Source organism: Mytilus galloprovincialis, chromosome 13, assembly GCF_965363235.1.
Source record: "Mytilus galloprovincialis chromosome 13, xbMytGall1.hap1.1, whole genome shotgun sequence".
NCBI classification, from domain to species: Eukaryota; Metazoa; Mollusca; class Bivalvia; order Mytilida; family Mytilidae; genus Mytilus; species Mytilus galloprovincialis.
Genome location: NC_134850.1, coordinates 69190912 through 69200020, shown reverse-complemented (window position 1 = coordinate 69200020; position 9109 = coordinate 69190912). Strand labels below are relative to the sequence as shown.

At 31.8% G+C, this 9109-nt stretch overlaps 1 long non-coding RNA gene across 1 annotated transcript; it reads right to left on the bottom strand.

The window, feature by feature from the left end:
• Window positions 1-2777: 2777 nt before the first annotated feature.
• On the bottom strand, window positions 2778-6624 carry LOC143057303 (uncharacterized). Its single transcript, XR_012972696.1, has 3 exons — window positions 6433-6624; window positions 5335-5546; window positions 2778-3281 (listed from the first exon to the last, which is right to left on the bottom strand). It is a non-coding gene; the product is annotated as an uncharacterized LOC143057303 (long non-coding RNA).
• Between the last annotated feature and the right edge of the window lie 2485 nt (window positions 6625-9109).

The following is a 9109-nucleotide window of genomic DNA, read 5'->3' as shown; positions in this document are numbered from 1 at the left end:
ATAACGAGAGTATATTAGGTGTTAATACCAATGAATTAGCTATGAACGATAAGATAATGAGAGTATATTAGGTGTTAATACCAATGAAATAGATATGAACGATAAGATAACGAGAGTAAAAGGTTCAGGTAATAGATCAGATGCAAATAAAATCAATTTTACTGATTGACACTGTTGTAAATCGAAAATCAATCACGATATCTTAGCTAGAACTGTTACACTGGCATGACTCAGAACTCTCACGTCTTAAATATCTTGTTGATAAATTGAAGAATTGTAAAGATAGTAAACTTAGAAATCCCTCAGTCGATGTTGATTTCAGATTGATCTGACTATTCCTCAATGTAGCTGTTGGTTATATAACTAATATAGCATTAATTCGTATCTGTTTGATCTGGATCGATCATGATGAAGGTTTATCGAGATCGTGTTGTTAATTTTTAGATTATATTTTAACTATTTAAAGTCTGTATGCCCCAGCACAGCTTTAAGACAGACTGTTTGAATACAATTTACTGGTCAATTGTATTAGGAACTGTGTGTAGATGCAGTTTAAAGCTCATTCATTAGATGTTTATATAAATATAGTTGCTATTCATTTTGCAGTTCCTAATATAAGTTTTCAAGCCTTCTCTTTTATTGTTAGTCATATCATTCATTTATAGGTATTATCACTGTCTGCATCACTCTGCTCAACTATTAATAACATTGCATATCACGGCTTTGTCACGTACAATACTTTGATCCGGCCTTATACCGGCATCACACATCTGTGGATAGTAACGACTTACGCCGAGCGTGGTCAAAAACCATGTACGCTGCCAATACGCTAGTAATAGTTGACTCAGTCAACAAGTAATTCATATCTGAATCGCGTGTAAAACTATCTTTAAACATGCGTAGGGCGTACAAGAAACGTACATAAGTGTTAATCGGGCGCTGAAGTTGCGTATGTTGGCGTGTGTGTGGCGTTTGTCTAACGCAGATGAAATGCACGTTATAAAGTTAAGACTACCCTTGGATGTATTAGAGATTCGCCCCGAATGTACCTGGGACTATTATCCGTGCTTTGTGCGTGTCTTGGACGTGTAATGGTGGGTTAATTGAACTACTTCTAGATACACCTGATCTTGTATTTCACAGACATATGCCACTATAAAATACGTTGATTGTCAGAATACCTTTTTTGATACGCCAAGGGTGCATTTTATATATGTTCATGGAACGCTGAATCTACCCACAGGCGTATGTCACAAACTCCCTGCATACGTCCAAGTAAATTTTCCAAGTCAAAGTCGAACTATCTCGAGGCTTATACAACGTGCCCTAAACGTGTCTCACGCGTATCTGTAGCGTTTCGCAACAAGTTGTAACGTAAGTAGTACGTGCGATAGTCAACGAAATGCAGAGGTTTACCATTTACAAACGCTAGAGCTAAATGAAAATTTGTATGCCACATACAAATTTTCTGGAGTTATAGCGGTCACCAAGCGTGTACCTCTGCATTTCGACGTACTTCAAACTTATGCATCGCTCTTTGAATTTTGAACCTGGTATCTATGATGAGTTTATTTATTAACAATTGCTTAGCGTTCCTCTTGCATGCACCTCTGTACGTTAATTTGTTATGCCAGCAATTATAACGTTGACATGGATATATCAACGATGTGAATTTTTATATTGTCAGATGCTCGACTCGATTTGGAGCCTTTATGAACTCGTTCGCTGCGCTGAACAGATCAACATAGGTTCATTTTTTGACTAATATTTGACAATATCAATATGCAGACAATATTATTATCGGAACATATAGAGCCCTTAAGGCCTTGAATTTATGTGTATGCAGCCAAACCTGCTAATACGTACATTAATAGTTAGAAGTTCAAATCAATACTGTTTGAACGCCAGAGAATTGTAAAGTCTTAATTTGGTTTATTTTTTATAAATCGAATATAAGCTGAGGAACTGTTCCAGATAATAGTGTTTACATTACATCAAAGAGGGACGGAAGATAACAGAGAAACTGCCAAACTCATAAGTTGAAAATTAACTGACAACGCCATGGTTAAAACTGAAAAAGACAAACAGACAAGCAATAGTACACATGGCACAATATAGAAAACTAAAGAATAAGCCACACGAATCCCACAAAAAACTAGAGGTGATATCAGGTGCTCCGAAAGGATGAATTCAATGATGAATTCAAATAGGTGAGATCACATACGATTTCACTTGCTGCTGGTCGCTATAATTTATAACGTTATGATTGTGATCGTTTGAGAAAGTTTAAGATCTATCTTTATGTAATAATGTTTTCGCTTCATTCGAAATACATGTTCTCCTTTTGCTTTCGGTACTCGTTAATGCACAACTATGTGAAATGATCAAATCACGAATAAAAACGCGTCTTTAATAGTTGAATACCTTTATTATATTAGTAACAGTAATATAATGTAAATCATAGATATTAAAATATTGTTATATTCAAATTACCTGATTAAGACAGCAATACTGCGTTCAATCTTCACGGATGCAGTATAAATATTAAAAACTTTGAGCATAATGACAATCATCTGTTTATCAGATTGCAAATTAAATGAAGCTAACAAAATTGGAAATTACAAAAAGTATATAGCATTACATGCTTGGTAAATCAAGTTTGTGGACTGTTGTATTTTAGTTTTTTTTGCAATGACATTTGCAGTTCTTTCGACTTTTAATATTAATTTTGTATATGAGATATTAGGTAATAAGTATAAATCAAAAATGATATTTAATGTGTTCAAATATTTATTGATAGTAAATAGATAAAAATAGTTTTCTTTTATTGAACTCATATACAGATTAATATATATGTTTCGAAAGGCATAACACGGCCATGTGTTAATATGCATTAGCTTTTTTGCTACTCATAAATCTGGATTTCTTAACAATGGACTATTTTCGTGGTCTCTATGTTGAATATCATCATGCGTGTTACGTAATGTAGATGTGTTGCCACAAGTTAGATAACGGCTCATTATATTAGAACGAACAGTTTGATCACAAACACAAAATAAAATAAAGTTCCAAAAAGCCTGCGCACTATCACCATATGACTGTAACATAAGAAATGCAATTTCTACATGTCCACTATTAAAATTTGCAATGTCTAGAAAGAATCGCACAGTTCCCCATATTCTAAGACAATACAGAACCAACCAGGTAAAACAAAATAGTTCGTCCTCTCTGCGAAGTCCTGCACTGATTTGATTCCATAGAAATTGCCGTCCTCTTTTTTTCTGGAAGTATAAATATTTGATTCTTTTTCTAACTTTTTTCCTACTGATCAATTATTTAGCATATTTACCTGACGGTATCGGGACATATGTATTTAGTCGGATCTTAACATGTACTTGTGATTTGTTTCAAACCAGTTTTGATAAAAAAAAAATAAACAAACGCATGTCAAAGTGTTCAGGACTTACTTAAATCTGTATTTTAGTAAGATAATACAAGCCTTCGATTTTTATTGCGTCTTACACTTAGAGAAGCAAATAGTCTGTAACTACTTTATTAGAATATTGTGTAAAAACGTCAATTCTGAGCTATGACAGTCAAGTGGCTCGAGCAGTTGTCTGAGGATGTTTAAAACAATTTCAAAGAAATATTTTTCACAGTGGGTTAGCTTTCATTAGTCTTCACTATCCTATAGATACACAACTTTTGGTTACATTTATCATTTAGAATCTTCATTGAAGGTGGAGCACGAATGCACAGTTAATTAATAATATCAATGTGCCATTTGTATGCAAGAGTGACATTCCTTTGTATTATGTGCTGATTCGAAAAAAAGTTATGCGTGTATTGTCTCCCTTTAACAGGTTAATTATTTTATGATTAAGTATAGGTTTCTGATAAAAGTCTGAATAATTACAAAATATATCAGTTCAATATATTTCAGTTTTTTGTTATTGTTGTATCAGTAAATATCGATGTACGAATATAATTTAAAACGTTTAAAATGATTACTTACCAATATGAAGACCCGTTCATCAATTTTGAAAAAGACTATAAGTGAAAGTGGAAATAATTATCTCCCCTTCATAATAGATTGATTGCAAATTTAACCAGAGTTATCTAATATTTATCACAGAGAGGGACTAGCAACCAATTTGTAGCTTATTAAACGTTAAAACAATTTTCCATTATAAACGAATGTTACTTTATACAAATATAAGGATTAGTAAGCTAAATCTACAAATTTTATTAGATGTTACGAATTTTTATTATAATAAATTAATATTCTAAATTATTACGCTTTAGCATGGTAGATATGTTGAGGTCGGGTGTATACTATTGCTTAACGTTGTTTTTATTGTCGAGGCAGTTTGTCTCGCATGTAAATATATTGGTGCGATCTTTCGGGCAGTTTTGATTGTTTGGTATTTTTCAAATAATTGTAAGTAGTGACCATCGGTTTCTTACTATTACCCCGGATTTCATTTAGTTAAAAAAAAACATTTTCACCAACGTTAACACTTTTATAGATTGCATTTTCTATTGAAAATATTGACAAGATAAGTGGCCCATATCGGAAACCTTTGAATAATTATAATCATATTCAAGAACAAAACCAAACAACTATTTTTAATTCAACCTAAAATTGTTTTTCCAAATTCAGTAGTTTTTTGTTTATGTTTTGCTTGTTCATATCAAAATGTGGTTATGTTTGTGATAAATGTGCTATATAAGCCGTACATTGACCTATAATGGTTTACTTTTATAAATTGTAATTTGAATGGAGAGTTGTCTCATTTGCACTCACACCACATCTTCCTATATCTAGTTACGGCATATTTTGGTTTTCATAGTTATATTTAATCATTAATTGTCAAGACTGTTGTGAGGCTGTTTATTTCATAAAGTTATATTATATCATTTTTCGAAAAACTAAGGATTTTCTTATCCCAGACATAGATTACCTTAGCCGTATTTGAAAAAACGTTTTGGAATTTTGGATCCTCAATGCTCTTAAACTTTGTACCTATTTGGCTTTATAAATATTTTGATATGAGCGTCACTGATAAGTCTTATGTAGACGAAACGCGCGTCTGGCGTTCTAAATTATAATCCTTGTACCTTTGATAACTTTGATATATATCTATGGACTTTTATGATGATCGCCATGTATATGTGATAACCTGGAAGTGTTTGGATGAAAATATTGAGATGTGGTATGATAACTTAATTTTGTATTCGTTTTATTTCCGTAAAAAAGACCTAACGTTCTAATGAATCCATGTTAACTGGTCTGCATTATACAGAACAGTTGTTTATTCCTATATGACTTACATTCAAAAATCCTTTGCCCTTTAGAAGGATATAAAGTATGGCAGTGACGAGATATGTAAGTATTTCCCATCCTTTTCCCGCTAAAATCATCCATATAATTCCATTGTGATCTTTTGACGTCACCGCTAGCCAGCACCACACTCCATTTATTCCTGTTAGTGATTCGTTTCGTCCTAAAACGCCCATTGTTAACGCTACAGTTGTAATGATTCCTGAAATGTGTATCAAATTAAATACCAATGTGTTTTAATTAATAGTTATCAAAGGTACGAGGATTCTAATTTAGTACGTCAGACGCGCGATTCGTCTACATAAGACTCATCAGTGACGCTCATATCAAAATATTTATAAAGCCAAACAAGTACAAAGTTGAAGAGCATTGAGGATCCAAACATTCCAAAAAGTTGTGCCAAATATGGCTAAGGTAATCTATGCCTGCGATAAATCAAGGCAATAGTAGTATACCGCTGTTTCAAACTCATAAATCCATGGAAAAAAAACAAAATTGGGGTAACAAACTAAAACTGAGGGAAACGCATCAAATATAAGTGGAAAACATTAAGAAAATCCTTAGTTTTTCAAAAAATTCAAAGCTTTGTAAACAGGAATTTTATAAAAATGACCACATAATTAAAACATTATTCAAGCAGAAAAACAAAGAAAAGAGTCATTAGTTATATTAATAATGTTTACCATAATTTATAATTTTTATATAGTTAGTAATCAAAGATTCCAGGATTACAATTTAATACGCCAAACGCCCGTTTCGTCCACATAAGACTCATCAGTGACGCTCAGATCAAAATAGTTATATAGTACAAAGTTGAAGAGCATTGAGGATCCAAAATTCCAAAAAGTTTTGCCAAATACGTCATTCATTATTTGCAATTAATTATAAACGGTGTACCGAGGTTAAGTTATACATTATCTATTACAAGGTAGAGTGTTCAGATATACTGTAATGAAATTGATATTGCGACATCATTATTAATCTGCTTCAACGTATATAAAAGAACACCAATGAAAATTGAACAAGTTTCTTGATCAGAAATATCTAGATTGTTAACCGTAAAATGTATATGCTAGAAAAGTACATACCTGGTATACCCCAAGCTAACACATGCACACATATAAACTTAACTCCAGATAAATCTACAACTCGAGAAAACCAAACGCAGATGAAAAGATAAATTGCAATGAATGAGGTCCACAGAAATGAAGCAATACTCAAAAACGTTGTTATAAAACTTTGAGCTTTACAGAAGTCATCCGATTCGGGAACACCAGTACTGCTATTTTGCACACTAATATAAAACCATCTAACACTTGCCATAAAGTACCCTAATGCTGATATCATATCTGCTAATGTTAAAGAAATTAGCATCAACCTAACAGTATTGCGAGTAGACGACACATCATAGAATGACCAAATTAATACTAAACCTCCAAATATTGACAACAAAGAACTAATAGTTGTTATAACAGCTGATACGTTGAGTTCTATCGAGTTGAATTTAATTGTATCGTTTGACACCGTTTCCATTTTTGCTTCGGATAATTGTTAACGGTAACTAAAATAAACTTTATTCATACACCACGTACATAGTATTCACAACGAATTTTTATCTTATCAGAAAAGATATCCTACAATACGATAGCATGCAAAAAGATACAAATAGACAAGTAGTAGTGTTTATTGGTTACTATTGAAGTGTGTGTCACCATTCAAAGATTACAGGAAATGGACTTCCCTGTTCGATTTAATCCCCTTTTGGAAAGTTTTCTAAAATTAGCTAGTGTCACATTCTCGCCATAGAAAAATATGCATAAAATATCGATATTTAAATAAGATATATCCAACAAATTGATTTTTGTGTTTTTGTGCTGTATATTATTCTATATTTTATTTTTAGGTTCTATGTCTCTTTCTGATTGGGTTCTAATAAATAAGATTTGAATGTTTAAAAATGATTTAAAAAAACCATCATAGATACCAGGAATACAATTTAATAGTACGCCAGACGTCCGTTTCGTCTACAAAAGACTCATCAGTGACGCTTAAATCAAAAATGTTATAAAAGGCCAAATAAAGTACGAAGTTGAAGAGCATTGCGGACCAAACAAGAGACTTTGCATCGTGAAATTTAATTTCACACAAGTAATAATGTGTACGACAAAGACTAAGACTGAACAATGAAAACTCCACCATAAACTGCATTGGCAGAGGTCCCGAAAAGGTTCAACAAAACAAAACGTAATGCATGATCAAGCACTTGGCGTAAAGTGTCGACAATAATCAACCTCGACACTTCTGTGAAAAGTTTTATTTAAGGTTAATTTCATTTATTGACATGATCATATCACAATACCTTCAAGATACGCATCGTAACATGTAGCTATAGGGCTATTTTTAAGAATATCGAAATCAAATGAAATAACAAAAATAGCATTGTAATGTATCAAACAAACTAATCAACAAACTTATATTTCAACATTTATCTTTATACTATTTATTTAATCGTACATGTGAGGTCCCTTAGAGGGTAATGTCCAAAAATCACATAATCACAATTTGTTTGTATAATCAATTATTATATAAAAAAAAACCACTATATAAACAAATAATCTTGTAATAATATATTCACGGTAAAAAACGTCAAATTAATTACATAATCATTAACCCCATGAGGAGGCTTATATAATGTGTATCTTGAAGTTAATAAATGATGATATTGCTCTTTGCGTTTTCTGTAATCTCGTAGAAGATAGATGATTTGTTTTTATCATTTATAAGAATTCATTCTTTGCTAACCATAGATAATAGTTTAAGGCACGTTGTAAAACCAAATATTGTAACATTAAATGATTCGATAAAATCACTTGTTTCGTCCATGTAAGTTTGTTTTATTGGAATAATCTTTCATTCATAAACATTATCATTCTCATAAATATCATACAATATATAACAAATATTTTTGTTTAAGAAGAGTAACTGTAAATACATGAAAATTTTGATGACAGCACTATCTAAATTAAATTCACATTGAAGCTTTTCTTTCATAGTTATGAGCGTTGACCGTAAGAATCATGTGGAAAACAACTAATTGAATGTTCTCCAAAATGGCTTAAAATTATAATTAAATATTATAAGTGCTATATCTAGTCATCTTTATGATATAAAAACGAAGATGGGATATGAATGTCAATTAGACAACTCTCCACAAGAGACCAAAATGACACAGACATTAACAACTTTTGGTCATCGTACGGCCTTCAGCAACGAGCAAAGCCCGTACCGCATTTATAAGTTTGTGTAAACATTTTGGTTAATTTGTCATTTGATAATATGCATAAAAGTTAATGTTTTATTTTTATTAAGATCATTTCTGTTGATATTATCTGTATTTGATGTAATGATGATAGCAACATAAGTTCAGAATTTATGTTTGCAATGCATAAATTTTATTCCGAGCTGTGACCGTTGCTATAAAATGCTATCATATGCTATATTGCAAATTGAAACTATCTACACACTATTGTGATCCGATGTATTTTGGTCTATGCCTTTTTTGTGATGAATAAATGTAGCTTTAAAACTCATCTCTATCGTGTATCATGAAGTGTATTTTCCGTTACAAATAACTATGGCGTTGATACCAATTATTGGGACATAAAGTGCTTCATTCCTTGAGGATTAACTATGGTGGTAAAACTGAGTACTCAATATTGTATCCTAGAGTGCTGTATTCTGTGATAAATAACTGAGGTGTGAACA